A 20,222-nucleotide genomic window follows, 5' to 3' on the forward strand; every position below is an offset into this window, starting at 1 on the left:
GTTCTCCCCTCTGCCATTTTATCTTAACAACCCCAGCATGTATCCTACCAACCAGTTTGAGGGCCTTCCTCCAGCCTAAGAGCCAGCATGGTACAGTGGTTAACAGCGACGGACTTTCATCTGGAGAACCAACTGATTCCATATTCCTCTGCATGAAGCCTGCTGGGTTACCTTGGGCCAGTCACAGTTCTCCCAGAACTCTCTCAAACCATTCAGCAATGGCAAACTATCTCCAAACGTCTCTTGCCTTCAAAACCATACAAGGTCACTATAAATCAGCTGTGACTTGAGGGCACTTTTTGCTACCACCTCCAACTTAAGTGGATCCAGCCAGCTTTTTTGCCAACTCTCGGCCAACTGCTCTACTTCTGACAGCCCCTGACCCACATGTCTTTTGCCCATATACACTCCAAGACCCACACCATAGCTTTTATGGCTCTCCTCTCATTTTCACCTGTGGAAGATAGGGGGCAACAAAATTATCCGTAGGGGCCTTTTGAAAACAGCTGCACTAGAGAACCTGGACAGCTGCAACACTATAGCTATCCAGCCTAAATACCATGCACAGTAGCAACAACAGTGTTGAAGCAAGTAATGAAGCCAGGACGCGTCACACAAGACACTTAACCTCAACCTTAACTACTCCTTCAAGGAATAAAAGTGGGCTGTTACTCTTCATTTAGTTATCACAATCAATTCTAGATTGAGGCAAATGCCTTTTGATGAGAATGAACACAAGAGGAAGCCTCAGCAATCCTCCCTGACGAGTACTTACAGATTTGAAACTCACAAAACTTTTCTACTTAAAAATCCCCTGAATCAAGGTAATATATATATATTCAGGCCGCTCCAACTTCCAGGTGACTTACCAAAAGTCCACCTATAATGTAAAAATAGTTTATGCTAATTCGCATAACTAGGGCCACCATACTGCATCACAGTCAGATGTGAGTTTGTTTCGTTACATTTGTAGCTGCAGAATACACATGGTTTTCCCACTAGGCCAAATAACAGCCCAAGGACTCTTACAGGTCAAGAAACAGGTGAAGAAGAGTAGTAGAGTTTGGATTTACACCCCCTTCCTCTCCCTACAACAGACACTTTGTGAGGTAGGTGGGGCTGAGAAAGTTCTGAGATAACTGTGACTAGGACAAGGTCACCCAGCACAGGAGTGTAGGAGTGCGGAAACACATCTGGTTCACCAGATAAGCCTCTGCCACTCAGGTGGAGGAGTGGATAATCAAACCTGGTTCTCCAGATTAGAGTCCACAGCTCGTAACCACTACATCACATTGCTGCAGGGAAGAAGGCTGAAGACCCTTTTCCACATGCAAAATGGACCAGATCTAACCCAGGCACCCAACATGTAGGAACTGGAGAGAACTCACAACTCATGTCTGAAATGTTACACAGGTGTGGAGCCCAGACCTAACCTCTGTTATGTCTGCAACAGGTGCCCTCAATGTTATGTGTAGCTGTGTCAGCATAGCATGAGGGCATCACTGTAGCGGTTTTTGCAAGGAAATTGCATATGGTCTGTCCAAATATGGCAATGCAACGTATAGAAGAGCATTAATCAAGATAGCTGGCATGCCATTATATTCAGAGAACCAAACATTGCACAAGAGGGATTTCCCACTTTGCCTCAACATCAACAATGACAATGCCACCTAGTGGATATATTAGAGACTGAATTTATCTCTTCATACACAATTGCACTGTGCTTCTGCTCCAACAACAATTGAATCTGCTGCCATATTCATCACATACATCTATTTAGGCCAATACAGAAAGGATCCCACAGTAGTCAAAATTACTTTAGATCTATTTCATGCCCGTATTCCATCTTGGACACACTCCATTTCCCTTCTAGCCTCATCCTCTGGAGTAGTCCTTACCAGATCACTCTCAGCCTACAACTTGGTCTACTCTCACTTGTAGTTTCCTTCTAGGAGCAATCATATGGTCATGCTGTCTTCTCCCATTATGTCAATCCATGCTTTTGTCATTGAATTCCGTTTTCTTCCTTGTTCAAAATTCATGCTTCTCCTTCCCATTCTTAACCAACATCTCCTACCCTTTGCGTCACCTCTCCATTCCCTCTATTATGAGAAGAACTGCAAGATTTACAGTGCCAACCTAAGCAAATTTAATCCCTTCTAGATCCACTGAAGTCAGTGGACTTAATGTAACATTCCTTAGGATGGCACTAAACTTCCATCTACCTGCCTCACCCTCTGTCTTCCCCACTTTCCCCAACTGGACTTTCAATAAACTGTCTCAAGTACTCATCCACCTCCAATCCCATAATGCACTACGGTTCGATTCCTTCCTGAGTCCAACAAGAATGAGACAGGATGGCATTCCAGAGCGGATTGGATTAATGGCATCCAGATTGGATTAATGGTATCTTCTGCTACAGCCGTAGAACAAGTTCACAGTGTATAATTTATATTTAATAACAAATTCTGTTGATGGAAAGATAAGCAGGAGTCTCGTGGACACCTAGGCAGGGAGTTCAGTTCATGGTTTCCTCCAGGATACCATGGGACTACACCCCTATCAGTGGCCTCCCTGCCAGCATGGCCAAGTGGTAGGGCTCATGGGAATTGTAGTCTATGAACATCTGGAGGGCCATAGTTTGAAGACCCCTGCCTTAAAGACTAACAACATTTTTTTCCAGCAAAAGCTTTCAGCATCTGGAGTTCACTTCTTGGGCTTCCAGTGATACAACAGTGTCAATACAAGCTTGGCTTTAGCCAGACTGAAGATTCACAGTAACCTCCACTGCAATCCAAGAATAGACAATTTCCTAGGTCCATTAGCCTGTATCCTGAAACAACACAGAGAAGATGGTAGCCTTCCTCCGGCCTGTAAGAGCTTCTTTCAACTTAAGTGACTTTTCTGCCAGTGGTTAGAGGGGATTAGGAAAGGGAAAGGATATAACATTTGTTCCATGGAATGTTAGGATACAGAACATTGAGCATATTTGGCCTGGGTCCAATCGTACACTGAAGAAAATTCAAGTGCCCTCAAATTTTCTTAAGAGGGGGTGTAGAATTTAGCTGATACTTCTTTTCCACTGCAGCCTACTCAGCTTCCTGCAATGTTGTTCCAGGAGATCAGTGGATCTTCAAGGACAACACAAGGGGAGGGGGGTTGTCTGCAGTAAGAAACAGGATAATCATCACAACTTCTTAAGAAATTTTAAAGGACCGTTTTAATGGAAGGTAAGATTTAGGCCATTAAGATGGCAATTTGCTTCTCCAATTATATTGTTTGAAAGAGAATAGGATTGATACTGTTTGCAGGTCACACCAAAGTAGTGCAGTGACAAAGCAGCAATTATGGTATAATGGTTAGGGTATCAGTTTAGGATTAGGGAGAGCCAAGTTCAAATCCATACTCTTCTATGAAGTTCACTGGATTATATGGAGCCAGTCATTTACTTTCAGGCCCATTATGCATAGAATGATTACCGTGGGACTCTTTGCCATGTGGTGGGGTTGTAGTGGAGTCTCCTTTCTCTGTTTCTCTGTTTACACGGAAGGAGGCATTCACGGCCTGTTCCATAGCTTGCCTGCTACACTGCCTGCTAAACATTCCTGGGTCTGCTTTTCCTGGTTCTGAACTCATTCTTAAAGGCACAGATCTCTTCACACCTGGTAATTGCAATATTGCTGACTTTGTTAAAGCTACTGTTATATCGATATTGTAGTCCCTTTTCCACAAATAATCCCCCCAAAGGAAAGAGGCAAAGCAATTCCCTGGACCACACACTGCTGAAGAAATGGACCATGTCCTAAAACAGATATTCTCCCCCCCCACACACACACACACACACAATTTCTGCTGTTGCTGTTACTATGAGAGAAGAGAGAGGCTTGTTATTAAATGGTTAGCCCACCATTTATAATTCAACTTACAGACATCCCCCTCCCCCCTCCACAAGCCTGTTGCTAACTGCAACGGCTCTGGAAGTGAGAGCATGAGAGAAATGGCCGATTGGAGATTTACAAATGCAATAAAAGACAATGGTTTTGCTGTGATTCTCTGTTTATATCAATATATTGCAATATAATAAATAGCAAAGTAATAACAAATCTGAAAAGATTCTTTTTCCTGCTGTTTGCCCATAGGGAGGGGGGAAGGAGAGAGGCGTGTATGGAAGTGCAAGGGAGTAGTAGGAGGGGTGAACCTAGCAGGCTAGTAGGTTGGCGGTGGGCGGAGGGAAGATATCAGGGGCAAAGATGCGCTCGCCGGCAAATCTCCCCTGCTCTGGTAGCGAAGAAAAACAAATGTTGCGTTAAAGGGGTGTCACTTGGGTGGGGAGAATGGAAATTGAAAGGGGGGCTCGGGGAAAAATATCCGTACAAGAAATGTTGCTCCAACAGACATTCCCCCCTGCTGCTCAGCAGGCACCTTGTGCATAACGGGCCTCATATTCACTGGGTGGTTGTGAAGATAAAATGGGGACGAGAGAATCACAAAGGCTGCCCTAAGCTCCATAGTGGGAGCATGAGATAAAAATGCACTACACAGACAAGAATAGAGGATGGGAGGCTGTCTTCACATCGATTGCAATTCCTCAAGACCAGCCTTATGTTTTGGAGAATTAGTTACCTCCCTGCATGTTAGCAGAATTCTCCAAATCTGGAGACTCCAAAACAGACTGCTCAGAGCATGGTGTAATCTGGACTGTAGAAACCAAGGGAAGTTTGCAACCAAACTGCATTACTGCAGAGTTCAGGAATCGTTTTTCCAGCAAGCAAAATTGTAATCAGTGTTGGAATAAGCGACTTCTGCATGCCTGGACACTGGGAGGTGCTGTGTATCTCACTCTGTGATGTTGCCTCTCTTGTTTGCCCTCCTTGTCTGGGCCAGGAGACCGCCCACTAACTTCCTTTCTTCCCCATGCTAGCTTCACTTCTGCTGTAGCCTTTGACCTGAGCGCATGGTCAATGGCAGCCTGCTCAGTGGGGCCTTTGCCACTGCAGCATCCTCTCACCTCCACCCACGTGATGGCGCATTAGTTGTGCCCACTTGTTGTAGGGAAAGTAATCTCTTTAGACCAGGGTTCTTTTTATCTACCTTTTCTTGGAACAAAGTTGTGAACTGAAGATGATTGAATAAATGTAAGTTTTACCTTTTACATTTATGTCTCTGGAGAAGTTTCTAAAAACTGCATTCACACACACTACTGGGCATATCCATGACTCTAAACGAAATCTAACAATCAGGTTATAAATTGTCAATATAATTAGCATGCTTATTTCCCCCTTCATTTTGTAATCTTTAACTGAACACTGGGTTTCAAGGGAGCTGCACTTGAATGACATCCTTACAGGGACTTGGTGGGAAAATAAATCATGATCATCTGCCTTTCAAGGCATTTCTCTAGCTCCTCAGTCATTTGCAAAAGAAATGGGCAAACAGCACCTATAAAAAGGCCGTCAACAAGCCTGGGGAAACATGGACACGAACACACATATGTATTGCCATAACACACAACACGCAGCAAATGTAGATCTTGGATAGTATCCTCCGCCGACAGGTATAAGTCACCCTTGCACAAAAGTGCTAACGAAGCCTTACTCCAAAAGAGACCTAATTTCGTCTCCCATGCTCTTGATGAATGAAGAATTTCCTCTCAAAACTAAATTACAGACTTCGCCGGGGCTGCTCTTTCATGATCTGTTATTTAAGACGTAATTTTTCCAACACGGCTGGAAACACATGCCCACGAGCTAGAAAGGGGCTTGGCCCTTCACAGCGGCCGCACAGCAACCGGCTTCCCACACTACTTATGCCCCCCCAAAACCATTCCCTGTCTCGGCACGCACCTGGCATAACAATGTGCCAGTGAGGACCTCACCAGAGACCTTAATTAAACTGGCAAAGTGGCATCAGATCACCTCTCCCTACACTCCATGTATACACAGATGTACCACAACTCTTTCAAGCAGATGTACAACGTCTTGTTCAAGCAGAGAAGAGATGAGTAGTCTCTGACCCTTCAAACGCAGATGATTACCACCTTGTGTCAAACTCCCCCCGCACCCACCCCTTTAAAATTAACATAGGGCCTGTGATCCTCCTTTGGGGTTTTTTTTTTTGAAGTGTCAGAGACTGTGTAAACACAGCGCCGTTAATGCGGAGTTGACCTAACGGCTACTGGGAGCAAAGGGATTACACTGAAAACGCCCATATCTCATTAAGCGGCACCCCATCACCTGCTGTCTGAGGTCATGATTGGCTGGGTTCTTGAAAAATGAAAGCAGAATCATTCTCCCCACTCATTAATGGCTTGAGGGAAAAGGGGGGAAGGAAGCAAGTAGGTGAACACACCACCAGTACAACTTAGTGAAGGGATGTGTGTGCTTTTAAGGCGTACTGGCTGGGTCAACTAGCGTCGCGAATGGCTGGTAGAATGGAAAAGTGTCAGATCCCACATGCACACACCCTGCCTTTGCCCTTTCCACTTGAGTGATTAGAAAACTAGGTGATTTTTGGATAGGACATCATAGTACCACAATTCAAAAAGGATACTGACGAGCTGGAACAGGTCCACAGGAGTGCTACCAAAATGGTGAAAGGTCTGGAGTCCATGCCCTAAGTGGCTTAGGGAGCTAGACATGTTTAGTCTGGAAAAGAGAAGGTTAAGGGGTGACATGACAGCCATGTTTAAATATTTCAGGGGATGCCATGTTGAAGATGGAGCATGCTTGTTTTCTGCTTTTCCAGAGACTAGGACCGTGGTGGCGAACCTTTGGCACTCCAGATGTTATGGACTACAATTCCCATAGCCCCTGCCAGAATGGTCAATTGACCATGCTGGCAGGGGCTGATGGGAATTGTAGTCCATAACATCTGGAGTGCCAAAGGTTCGCCACCACTGGACTAGGACAAGGAGTAATGGATTCGAAGTACAGGAAAACCGAAACATTAGGAAGAATTTCCTGACAGTAAGGGCTGTTCAATGGTGGAATACACTGCCTTGAATTATGGCGGAATCTCCTTTTTTGGATGTTTTTAAACAGGCTGGATGGCCATCTGTCAAGAGTGCTTTGATTGTGTATTCCTTCATGTCAGGGGGTTGGAATTGATGACCCCTGTTGTCTTTTCCAAATATATGATTCTAGGAATTCTACAAATTGCAGCTGTGCTTTCACTATAAAGGCGCATCCTGAGGAATGGCTTAAGATTCACAGACTGTGAGAAGCGATCTTCCATAGTGGTTGAGCCACAAACGATGCTATTGAACAGAATGAGAAGGGGGAATTTTTGGACACCATCCACTACACCATCTATTCAGAAGACAATGCCTGCTCTTTAAGTTTTGTACTCAAGCATGCTGAAAGATACTTATTTACTTCCTGATTCATGGGAAAAAACCCCAATGCTGAATAAGGCAGGACACTACATTGGTAATAACAGCAAAATGATAAAAATTAGAACATCCTTCAGAGGGTGAACGGTTCTACTGTATTGGGAATGTTGCATTACTAATTAAATATTATATTACCAAGGGGCCAAAAAAATAATATTTATTGTTTAGATAAATGTATTGAATATTGACAACTGTTGGGGTGCTGTGTGGTTTCAGGGCTGTATGGCCGTGATCTAGCAGCATTCTCTCCTGACGTTTCGCCTGCATCTGTGGCTGGCAGAGGATCAGATCCTCTGAAGATGCCAGTCACAGATGCAGGCAAAACGTCAGGAGAGAATGCTGCTACCCTGTTTCCCCGAATATAAGACATCCCCTGAAAATAAGACGTAGTAGAGGTTTTGCTGAAGTGCGAAATATAAGGCAGATCCTCCCCCCGAAAGTAAGACGTAGCAAAGTTTTTGTTTGGAAGCATGCCCGACGAACTGAACACAGAAAAATAAGACATCCCCTGAAAATCAGACATAGCGCATCTTTGGGAGCAAAAATTAATATAAGACACTGTCTTATTTTCGGGGAAACACGGTAGAACACGGCCATACAGCCTGGAAACCACACAGCACCCCAGTGATTCCGGCTGTGAAAGCCTTCGACAATACACTGACAATTGTGTTTCATGTTTTGAAATAAGTGAGAAAGGTGGGGTATAAATCCAAATTCTTCTTCCTCCTCCTCCTCCTCCTCCTCTTCTTTTTCCTCCTTCTCTTCTTCTTCTTCTTCTTCTTCTTCTTCTTCTTCTTCTTCTTCTTCTTCTTCTTCTTCTTCTTCTTCTTCTTCTTCTTCTTCTTCTTCTTCTTCTCCTATTAAAATCCCACTCTTTGTGTAAGTAATGCATTTGACTACCCAGCTAGAATAACCAGCAGACATTGTTGGTCAAGCATTTTCCCTGGTGTCTCATCCCAATATATCAACATCCTTCATATTTCCTGCTCACCAAAGAATAACTACTGGGGCAGACTATGCTCTGGCTTGTGTTGACACCAGTGCTCCAGATGCCCATCAGAGTTAATTCCTTCTAAGTACCAAGTGCCTTCAGCAATACAGTTCTTCTAAGCCCTCCCCCGACATTGTCTCCTTTCTTTCTTACTACTTCTAAAGCCATTGACTTTCTTCATCAACAACACCCCAGTCCATTTTTAGCCTTGCTGTCGGCATTATGTCTGAATTTTGTTTCAGGCTATTGGGTCATTGTCACTTATGCAATACCAGTCTCAGCTTTACACCTACGTAAACCATGTAATGATCTCCCAGTGAGCACATGGCGAGCTAGTATAGAGGAACTGCACAAGGCGGACAGGGTAAGGATCTGGGTCTTAAACATGTCTTTGGAAGGGATGACACACGTCTAGCAGGAGGAAACCTTTGTTGATCTTGACGCAAGCTCTTGTCATGTATGCGCAGGTTTACTGTTCCATGTTAACATAGTCTGCAACATTATTATTAAGGGATAGAACCTCTCTCCCACTCTTCTTTTTGAGGCAGCAATAAAGAGTGAAAATATATTTTCATATATTGAAATGAATTTTTTTAGACAATTTCCCCGTCTTGCCACATCTTCAAATACAACATACATAACATAACCCATTTAATACTCCCAGTTACTTGGAAACACATTAGAGAGCACTTTCTCTCCTGGTGGAGACTCAAGGTGGTTTACAAGCTGCTTTCCCTTCCTCTCCCCACAGCAGACAATTTGTGAGGAAGGTGGGGCTGAGAGAGCTCTGAAAAACTGTGACTAGCCCAAGGTCACCCAACAGGAATGTAGGAGTGCGGAAACACATCTAGTTCACCAGATAAGCCTCTGCCACTCAGGTGGAGGAGTGGGGAATCAAACCCGGTTCTCCAGATTATAATCTACCTGCTCTTAACTGCTACACCACACTGAAGTATGATATAACATAACATGAACAATACAGTTTGTAAAATTAAATCATACTAGCTTCCCCTGAACAGTGGACGAACTCAAAGAACAGGAAATCCTTTCTAAAGCCAACAGAAATTGCAAGGAGTCAGCTAAACTTTGGCACTTGAAAAATCAGAGACCCAGCCCAAGCTGGTGCCCATTCCGCTCGAGAGAACTGAATCAAAGCATGGACATGCAAGAACAGAGCAAACTGACAAAAGAAATACTGAAGTGTGGGGCCAGGACCGCGTTACTGGTCCTACACAGCTGAATTAGTTTAAGAAAAACTTAAAGTTAGAAAACACCCAAGAAGCAATTTTGAAACAGAAGATAAGTTTACTGGACAGCATAAGTATCTGACCAGGGTGTCCCCTTAAGGGTAAGAGGCACACCCTTGATACAAAAGGACCAATTTTATAGACACAGAATTTAGAAAGTTACAGAAGGTGAACTCTCCCGAGGGAGAGGCACGCCTTGGTGCTCTCAAGTGAGAGACACGCCCATCATACGAAAGACCCCAGTCTTTATAGATGCAAAAATACAGACGTCACACAGTTCATCCCCTTACTCACGTACATGATCCATACCTCTTTCACGTGCTACAAGCATGTATGTTCAAATCCTATTGGATAGAACTGTCTCCTGGTCACATGAAGACAGCCTCTGTTCTACGTATTACATTCCTTAGTTCATGCCCCTCTCTGTCTGCCCATATGCAAAGGACTGTAATAAAACTAGCCTCTGCTTCCAAGAAAAACCTGATTTCTTAGTTTTCTCCCAGAGAGAGAGAGATATGTCCTTAAGCTATGCAGCATTCCTTTGGATCATAAAACTTTCCTTCGATTCCAATACAATGATTTTACCTGTTAACAAATATTGATTCTAACAATTATTCCTTCGATTCTAAGACAATAGAATTATGATCAAATACAAGTAAATGTGAATCACTCATTATCATTTCTGTGTTCATTCAACATAAATAGAAAAACACTTTTTAATTTAACTAATCACATTGATTTAGCTATCCCCTATTGCTGGTTCTAACCCAGAAAAACAAGTCATAAATTTATATGGCTTCTGTCATATAGTAACCTGTCGTTACAAGACCCTAAAGATGTTTATCTGTACCTGCCTGCATCTTCACTGAGAAGCTGCTAACATGCAGGCCTGCTGGTCTCTATACAGAGAACCATTTTGATTCATCAAATCTTTGGTTCAGGCAACTTCCATGTTTCTTGATTAAATACAAATTTATAGATTCTGGTCCATCTCCACAGAAGGCTATGAGGATGTGCTTGGGAAACACAAACAAACTCCCTCACCAGGTTGCCAACCTCCACGAGGGGACTGGAGTTCCTCCAAAATTACAGCTACTGCAGACCAGTTCTCACGAAGGAAATAGCAGCTTCAGGACTGTATAGTGAAGGGTCTGCAACCTGCGGCTCTCCAGCTGTTCATGGACTACATTTCCCATCAGCCCCTGCCAGCACGGCCAATGGGATTTGTAGCCCATGAACATCTGGAAAGCTGAAGGTTGCAGACCCCAAGTATAGTCCCTGAGCTCGCTCCCCAATCTTTGACTTCCCCAGGCACTGCCTCAAAATTTCCAGCCATTTACTGATCTAGAGCTGACAACCCTACAAAGGACTACAAACTTCTGCACAAAATGGAATTATCTAAACACAAATGAGACTAACTGCTCCTGGAGAATTCCCTTTGATTTTGCCTTTTGGATCGTGCTGTCAAACAAAGATGAGCCATGGTAGCAGAAGGCTCATTTTTGAATTCGCCACAAAGCTAAAATCAGCAAGAAGGAGCATTAATTCCCCACCACTACTTTCCTGAGCATGGCCGTTTCCGCACGGCCAAAAGCAGCGACGCGATGACGTCGCATACGGCGTTCACACAGACAAGGCGGGAGCTGCGGGCGTCCGCAGCGGCCCGCAGAAATGTGACGGTTCGCACTGGCGCTGCTTGAGCGGCGTCAGCGATGTTAGCCTGCGCTTCTTGAAGCCGTGCAGGCCCGACGTCATGCCCACGCAGCAGTGCGATGGACAACGTGACTGCCCTGATGTCCTGCCCGTCCCCCATCTGTCAGTGCCTCCCCTCCCAGCTGCTGTCAGTCCCAGTGCATGGGTCTGGGAAAGGTGCTTGGCCATGCAGGGAAAGCACCAGGGACGAACGTGTGTGTGTGGGGGGGGGGGAAAAGGTGACCCAGCTTGGCCGTCTGGCAGTCGCCATTTTGAAGACGGCTCCCTTGCGGCTGTTCGCACGAGTGCGGCGTCGATGCGTCACAGGGGGAAAAAGAGTGGTTTAAAGCGTTTTCTGAATACGGCGTCTTCGCGCCGGTTTAGCGTTTCCGCGACGGCGCGAATGCGCACCTCCGCTGCTGCGCGTGCGAACGCTCTCGCTATGGCGGTTCTTTTACCGTTTCCACGACGTCATATTTCGCCCGTGCGGAAACGGCCCATGTCTCCAGCACTGTTAATAAACATTAAGGCTGCTACTACATTTAATTAAGAAATCAAAACTTATATTTTTGTCAAAAGCAAAATATCAATTTCCTTTTCCTTTCTCTCCCCCCCTCAGGAAAAAGACAATTGTTTCTGAAGTAAATTTCAGAGGCTGTTGGGATATGTTCTTCCCCAAGGATTCCGAAATTACAGTCTACTAGGGATTAAGAGAGATTGTTCACAAAATGGCAGCTCACATTTTGTTGTGGTTACTTATAACCAGGAACATGTGTATATTCACAATACTGTGAAAAGGTCCAGGGCACAAATTCAATAATATCAATACATATTACTGACTCTCTGTTTTGTTTTTTCCTTTTTGAGACCTTGTGGTTCTTGGCCTGCCTAGTTCAGTTTTCAAAGCTCTGAAGTCTTCCTAGGCCAAACTGAGGCCTCACCTCCCTCTAAGAGCCTTCCTGACATTACCTCATGAAGAGCTTCTGTTGAATGGGACCATCCAGAAGTCTAGTAGTGGGATTGCCAATCTACAGGTGGGACCTGGAGATCTTGAATCACAACTAATCTCCACACAGCAGATATCCGTTATCTTGGAGAAAATGGCTGCTTTGGAAGAAACTGTTGGAATTTCTAGCCTTGTTTGCATGTAGCGGCAGCACAAGCAGCAGGGAATTCTGGGAAGCTGCACAAACATTCTAAAGGTGACAGTGAAAATCCGTTGGTAGTTCTGTTGTTCCCTGACTGAGGCTGATTCTGCATGGACCAAAAACATGGAAAAATGTTCAGGAGTCAGCCTGTAATTTGCCAGGTTGCCAGGTGAAAGAACTGGACTACCAAATACTATGTTCCACTGAAGTGCTGAGGAGAAAAGTCACACTTTGAAGGCTGAGCAAAATCACCTATCATTAACATCCTTACTTGGGTCTTGCAAAGTAAGGGCCATGGCTTCCAATTCTGAGCCACTTCATGTTGGGACTTCCTACTGCTCTCAAATGTTTCTAGCATTATTGCCTTCTCATGAGGACAACAAAAGTACACTAGCCTCAGTTTAATCATTTTAGCTTCTAGGGAGAGTTCAGGTTTGATTTGATCTAGAACCCATTTATTTGTCTTTTTGACAAATATATACCTTCATATAATATTGTACACCTTCATATAAGCGTTTGCATCTTACACCACTGCTTAGAAACATTTGCAGGCTTTTTCCAGTTTTCCTAGGATGGAACTATTTTTTCCTCCATTGAATGTAAATTCGGTGTGAATCCCTTTGACAAATCAAATAATAAGTTGTAATTAAAGTTGCCAGATCTCCCACTATGACAAGAGACTTCTCACTGGTAGTCCCAGCTGCAAACATCCATTCTGTCAGCTGACAGGAGAAAGATCAACTAAAGAAAAATTACTGTAGTTACAACTGTGTTATACTGTGTTACATCCCTTTTAGGGAAAATACTCTCTATGAATTGTCAGAAACTCTGTGGTCCAGCGGCTAGCCACTAGCAGGAGCCTGAAAGGGAGGACATGGGGCATACTGTCAGAGAACAATGTTATGTACTTTTGGGGAAAACCTGGAAATGACATCATTCTACTCAAGGAACCAGCAGAAACTCTATGGTAAAGCCACAGAACTTCTGGCAATTCTTGGAGCAACATGACCTCACTTCTGGTTTTTTGCCAGGAGTAACGTAATGCAGTTAAACCAACAGTGATTTTCCTTCTTATCCCTGTGGATATATAGCATCCCTACCTGTAACATATATGAAGATGGAAATAAAATACTATTCATCTTCAAATTCTGTTAATCTTTCATGTTCTTTTTAAATAACTCCCATAGGCTAGACTGCACAAAAACATATTTCATAATGCACTTTTTAATTTTTTTTGTACCACACAAAATGCGTCTAGCTGCACACTACAATAAACCATGCTCCTTCATGCCAGATACGCAGACAGCTTTCTGGAAGCAAGCTGAACCTCTGTTTTTTAATAAGTAATTCTTTACTCATAAGAAGCAAAACGCTGATACTGTGCAAGTGAAGCCATGAAGGTGTTTCAGATATGCCAGTTATATTTCCAAAACCATGATGGGGGGATCTATCTGCTAGCCGGATAGTATTAAGGGTTAGCATTGCAATCCTACACAGATTCTATTCTAAACCCACTGAAGTCAGTAGGCTTAGAAGGGGGTAACACTACTTAAGACGGCACTGTAAAGATCGTGCGATGACACAGGTCAAATCCTGGTAGACAGAACAAAAACAAAGCCATTGTTGCCCATGAGTGCAGCTATCCCAATGTTGTCCAACAAACAATGTCTATCTGAGCAGCCCAGTCCAGAGTACTGGGCAGTTAGGGATGGCATTGCTACAGCACTGCCCTGCCACCTTCAGACAGCTTTTTGGTGGTGCAAAGAGGGCACCCCCCCTCCCCAGTACTGTTGGAAAGCTAGAAAGCTCTCCATAGGACTTAATGAACTAACACCACCCAAAAGCCATGACTGGCAGTGGTGTGGGAGTGCTTCCACAGTGCTAGGAACTGGGTCCAGGCATCCCGGGGAGCCACAGCCGCCCGCTGGCGTGATTGCCACTCTGCAGGAGTAAGAGCCCTGAAAAGGGCAAATCCACCACCCACACACCTGGATTGGGCCGTTAACATGTCATGCCAAGAGCTAAAGATAATCCTTACATAGAAAGTGCATGATCTACATTTCAGCTAACATTCCTTCAAAGCGGTGTTCCATAATGACAGAGAGCACAATCTGGAGCACGCTAGGTAGGGATCAATGACTTTTACACGAGAATGCATAAGATTACATTGCAGAAAATATATCAAACTGGCGGTGAAGCCCACTGTACAAACAAATACAATAGGCTCTAGAAAACTTGGTGGGTTAACAGCTCCCATTGAGGGGGCCTACTCCTTCTCCCTTCCCTTCCCCCTTGGCTCCCTCCTCCTTGTCTTCCTCTTCCTAGATGCCTGCATTGTCACACAAAGGGTAATGGCTGTTGTGGGGAGAGGAAAAGAAGGTGACTGTAAACTGCTTTGAGAAAGTTGAGAAAAGCGGAGTGTAAAAAACAACTCTTCTTCTGTTCTTACAAAAGAAAAATAGAGTACACATATTCTAAACGGAGGTATTGGGGGGGGGGGAATGGCACCCGGGGCAACACCTGCTCCAGCTGCCCCCACACGCCCTCACATCCATGCCCCACTTACCCTAGCCGGTGGAGTCTGCCACGGGCCGCCCCTCAGCCCAGCCCCGCCAAACTACTCTTTCAGCTTGCAGAGCCTCCGCCAGCTGAAGGAGCAGCCTGGCGGGGCGGGCTTAAGGGGAGGGGTGTGCAAGGCGATTCTCCGCCTTCCCGCGTGAACAGCTGGCGTGCGCCTGGGGACATGTAACCCCACATGTCCCCATGAACACTGCCTCTAATTCTAAACAAACCGAATGAAACAACCAGGATACAGTTCAATTCAGCCACCTCAGGTTGAGGCATTCAACTTCTCTTCTGTTTAAAAGAGTATATGTGACTATAGACTTCATAAGGTTCAGGAGTCTGCAAGCTGCGGCTCTCCAGATGTTCATGGACTACAATTCCCATCAGCCCCTGCCAGCACGGCCAATTGGCCGCGATGGCAGGAGCTGATGGGATTTGTAGTCCATGAACATCTGGAGAGCTGCAGGTTGCAGACCCCTGACTGGTTGAACTGAGGTGTATGGACCCCGTAGACTGATCTGATATGGTTTCCCTTCCTAGGACTGCCAGCTCCAGGTGGGAAAATTCCTGGAGATTTGGAGGTAGAGAATGGACAGGGTGACGGCTCAGATGGGACAGGACCACAGCAGTATATAATGCCATAGCGTTCACCTTCCAAAGCAGCCATTTTCTTCAGAGGAACTAATTGCTATCAACAGGAAATCAGTTGTAATTCCAGGATATCTCCAGGCCACCCCTGGAGGTTGGCAACCCTCCCGTCCCCATATTATGTTGCCTCTCACCCTGCCTGCAGCTTCTTGGGAGCCTGATCCAAAGAGTGCTCAGCACTCACTCTTTGGCATGAGGTGGGGTGGGGTCGCGCCTGTTTTTAGTCCACGTTCCTTTGGGTTTTAAAGGTTATTTCATCTGAATCACATTTAATTGTCTTAAGGTAAACAGATGAATCATGGGGGGCGGGCGGGGGGGGGGGCAACACTTCCAAAAGGTCACAGGTTCAGCTTCAGTTTCTTTGTTGTTTCTTCTTCAGTATTAAATCAAGGAAAACTGAGCTGGTTGGAAAATTAAATTATTTTAGTTGGGAGTCGAGCAGACAGTGACTCAGATTTTTTGCTTTCCTGGACCTTTTACTTATGACTCTCAAACAAACAGGTATTGGGCCCACACCTGCCTGCCATGGAAAGAGCAGCAAAAGGTCAGCACACCCATCTAACAGAAGTGCTCTTGTTCCAACAGTAAAGTTTACTAGTTGACTACAATCAGGGTTTTGATAGCCACTGCAGCTGCTTCCGGAAGTTCACTCTGGGCTCACTTGCAGGCCTTTGCAGTTTACCTTCACGAAAGATTTTGATCAGCCCATGCAAGAATTCTGCCTTCAGGAGAAAAAAAAATGAAGAAAGCTGTATGCTTGTTTAGAAAACATACTGTAATCACTGGAAATCCTAGAATTTGTGGCTCTGGGGTTTTCTGCTTGTAGAAAGAACCCATTAACAAGCGGGGGTTTGATCATTGGTAATGCTGAAATAAGTTATTCCCATGGGTAAGGAAGGGCCAAGATCTCTTCTCTTAGAAAAACTGGTGCAGTTAAATCTGCATGAAATACAATTTGCCATTCACTGGGGCTATTGTACTTTGGTCGCATTGGGAGAAGACAAGAATCAGTAAAAGTGATACTAATCCCCTAATATAAGACATCCCCAAAAAATAAGACATAGTAGAGGTTTTGCTGAAGTGCGAAATATAAGGCATCCCCCGAAAGTAAGACATAGCAAAGTTTTTGTTTGGAAGCATGCCCGACGAACAGAACACAGGAAAAATAGACATCCCCTGAAAATAAGACATAGCGCATCTTTGGGAGCAAAAATTAATATAAGACGCTGTCTTATAGTCGGGGAAACACGGTAGGAAAAGTTGAAGGCAGAAAGACAAGAGAAAGACCCAACATGAGATGAATCTGCTCAATAAAAGAATTTAAGGCCATTAGTTTGCAAAACCTGAGCAAGGCTGTTAACTATAGGATGGTTTGGAGGCAGTGGCGTAGCGCCAAGAGGGCGGGCGGGCGGGGGGCGTGCGACACACCAGGCGTATGCCGGTGCAGGGGGGGCGTGGGCGGGGTGTTCTGGGGCAGTGCAGGGGCAGGTGTGGCAGGGGCACAGGGCACACGCATGCCTCAGGCGCAGTTATCCCTCGCTCTGGCCCTGTTTGGAGGTCATTAATTCATAGGGTGGCCATAAGAAAAGACTTAGGAGCAACTTTATGGCTAATAACACACATTCTGTTAATTATCTACCTGCCTTCATCTGAGAAGTACAGCCCATGGTGCCTGTGCCTAGGGTTGCCAACTCTGGGTTGAGAAAATCCTGGAGATTTGGGGTAGAACCTGGGAAAGGCAGAGCATGGGGAAGGAAGGAACATGCAGTCCACGCTCAAAAGGAGCCATATTCTCCAGTAAAATTGATCTCTATTGTCTGGAAACCAGTTGTAATTCCAGAATTTCTCCAGGTCCCACCTGGAGGTTGACAACTCCTATCTGTGTCAGATCCATAGAGAAGATTCATGGCACTGCAAGCAGGACTATATTTCCAGGAATTCCCAGAAACATCTCTATGGCCACTTTGGAAAACACAATATTGCATAAAATGGAAAGTCCATCTCCTCTGGCAGAGATCTGTGGAAGTGCCATTAAACCAGGAAATATTCAACAATGTAGAAAAGTTCTAAAAATATATATCATGGTTGTTCATAGGAATTAGGAATGCCAACCTCCAGGTAATGCAAAGATGAAGCATCAGCAGTAGGGCAAGCAGAAAGGTCAGGGTTCAGTAAAAGGACCTTGGATAACAGGGGCACAAACCTGTGATCCTGACCATCCGCTGTCAATCAAAGGCGGCAATATGGAATGGGCCAGTGGTCCAGGGCTGCTTTTTTATCTTTAAATGCTTTGCAGTACTTTTTAGAAAGTCCCCTCTGGTCATGAGAATAAGTCCCCACACCAACCTTGCTAAAAGCAATATCGCCCTGCCCTAGATAGCCCAATCTCATCAGATCTTGGAAACTAAGCAGGGTCTTCCCTAATCAATACTTGGATGGGAGTTCACAAAGGAATACCAGGTTTTTTATGCAGAAACAGGCAATGGCAAAACCACCTCTGAAATTAATCTTCCCTTGAAAATCTTATAGCAGGAGTTCCTATTGTAGTACCTACAGGTGCCATGGCACTTGCCAAGATCTATCTATCTATCTATCTATCTATCTATCTATCTATCTATCTATCTATCTATCTATCTATCTATCTATCTATCTATCTATCTATCTATCTATCTATCTATCTATCTATCTATCTATCTATCTATCTATCTATCTATCTATCTATCTATCTTTCTTTCTTTCTTTCTTTCTTTCCTTCTTTCTTTCCTTCTTCTTCTTCTTCTTCTTCTTCTTCTTCTTCTTCTTCTTCTTCTTCTTCTTCTTATTATTATTATTATTATTATTATTATTATTATTATTATTATTATTAATTCGACAATAAACCACTCTCCCCCAAAGGGCTCAGAGCAGTGTGCAGACAATAAAAGTACCAAAGTACAAAAACATTGCTATCCAGGGCAGGGCGATATTGCTTTTAGCAAGTGTGGGGACTTATTCTCATGACCAGATGGGGCTTTCTAAAAAGTACTGCAAAGTACAAAAACATTAAAATACAAAAAAAACCCCAATAAAAACAGTAGCAGTAATACAACCCACCCACAATTTGGTGGATGGCATCCAGTAACCTTCAAGTGTTGGGGGGGGGGGGGAGTGGGTGGAGCCAGATAGGGCTTTAGCCCAGCATGGCTTCTGCTGGAGATCTGACTAGCTGTGCAGATTTTTAAAAAATATTGCTTTGGCAGCAGCTGCCACCATTCCACAAGGGTCCACACTGTGTTTCTGAAGTTAAACTCTGGCATGTTATTGCTGCAACAAAATGGCTGCCTCAGGGGGAGGAGCCATTTTTTGTGACAGCCATTTTGTTCCTGTACCCACCCTGCCATGTCAAAATCCCAAATCTGCCTTCAGGCTCAAAAAGGTTGGGAACCCCAGCCCTATAGGGTTGCCATGAGTTGGCTATGACAACTCTGGGGAAGAGAGAAGCAACACAGAAATGGATACACAGGTGGAATTGATAGAGGCTACATCGTTCCACCCCTCCAAGAATCATGTTCTAGCCCCGCTAAAATTTCCTGCTCCTATCCATAATCTTGCCAGCAAAAAAGGGGGAAAAACAGACAGACTTGGGGGAGGGGAACTAATACATTCTCGTGTCAAGGACTAGGAAAACAAACTCAAGTCAGTGCACCTAAAACATTTTGGAAAGGCTGCATAGCAACGCCTGGTCTGTTTGTGTTTACACTCGCGTTACCAGAGTTGCCTTGTGCTTTTCATCCCTGGTTTGGCTTTATTTATCCTTGTTATTTGCAACATCGGACCTCTTGCTGCTATGCTTCTTTCACCCTGCCTCTATGAGCCAGGCTCTTCCAGAGCAAAGAGTTGGCACAGAGGAGATCAAACAAACACAGCTGCTTCTGTGTTGCTCCCGCTGTTATCTGGCTGGCTGCTGCAGAATCTGTCTGAAGCCTTAGAGCAGACCTAGTGCAGGTGGAGACAAAGGGCTCTGAGGCCAAACACAGTGCAGGGACCTGGCGATGAATTAAATGCCCGTTGACAGAGGCAGCAGAGACTGGTGAACCCAAGGGCAGGTGAGGTTATTTTCCCTCCCCTTTACCTCCAACAGTTCTCTCGATGCTGTGCTGAATCTGGGTACGGATCCTTCAGTCCTTCTGAGGAGTTCCAGATTCATTTCTAAGGGTCACACTGCAAAATACCTTATTTTATCAAATCTCGTCTTGAGTTTTGTCCTGCCCCGTTTTATTCCTTGCCTCTGTGGCCAAACTACACAATTATTAATTGAACTTGATAAACCGCCCACCCCCAAAGGGCTCTGGGTGGTCTACAACAGAACAACAACTAAAAACAATAGTACACAATAAATAATTAATAAATAATTAAAATTCCTAACAGTAGATAATAGCAGCAATCCAAACCCAATAAAGATGAAACCAATGAAACTAATTATGATGGTGCCCAATCCCAAGGCCGGGAGGGGACAGACAATACCAAAGAGATGTCACATAGGTAATGCCGATGATGGTGCA

The sequence above is a fragment of the Sphaerodactylus townsendi genome, linkage group LG01 (genome assembly GCF_021028975.2).
Source record: "Sphaerodactylus townsendi isolate TG3544 linkage group LG01, MPM_Stown_v2.3, whole genome shotgun sequence".
Classification (NCBI taxonomy): domain Eukaryota; kingdom Metazoa; phylum Chordata; class Lepidosauria; order Squamata; family Sphaerodactylidae; genus Sphaerodactylus; species Sphaerodactylus townsendi.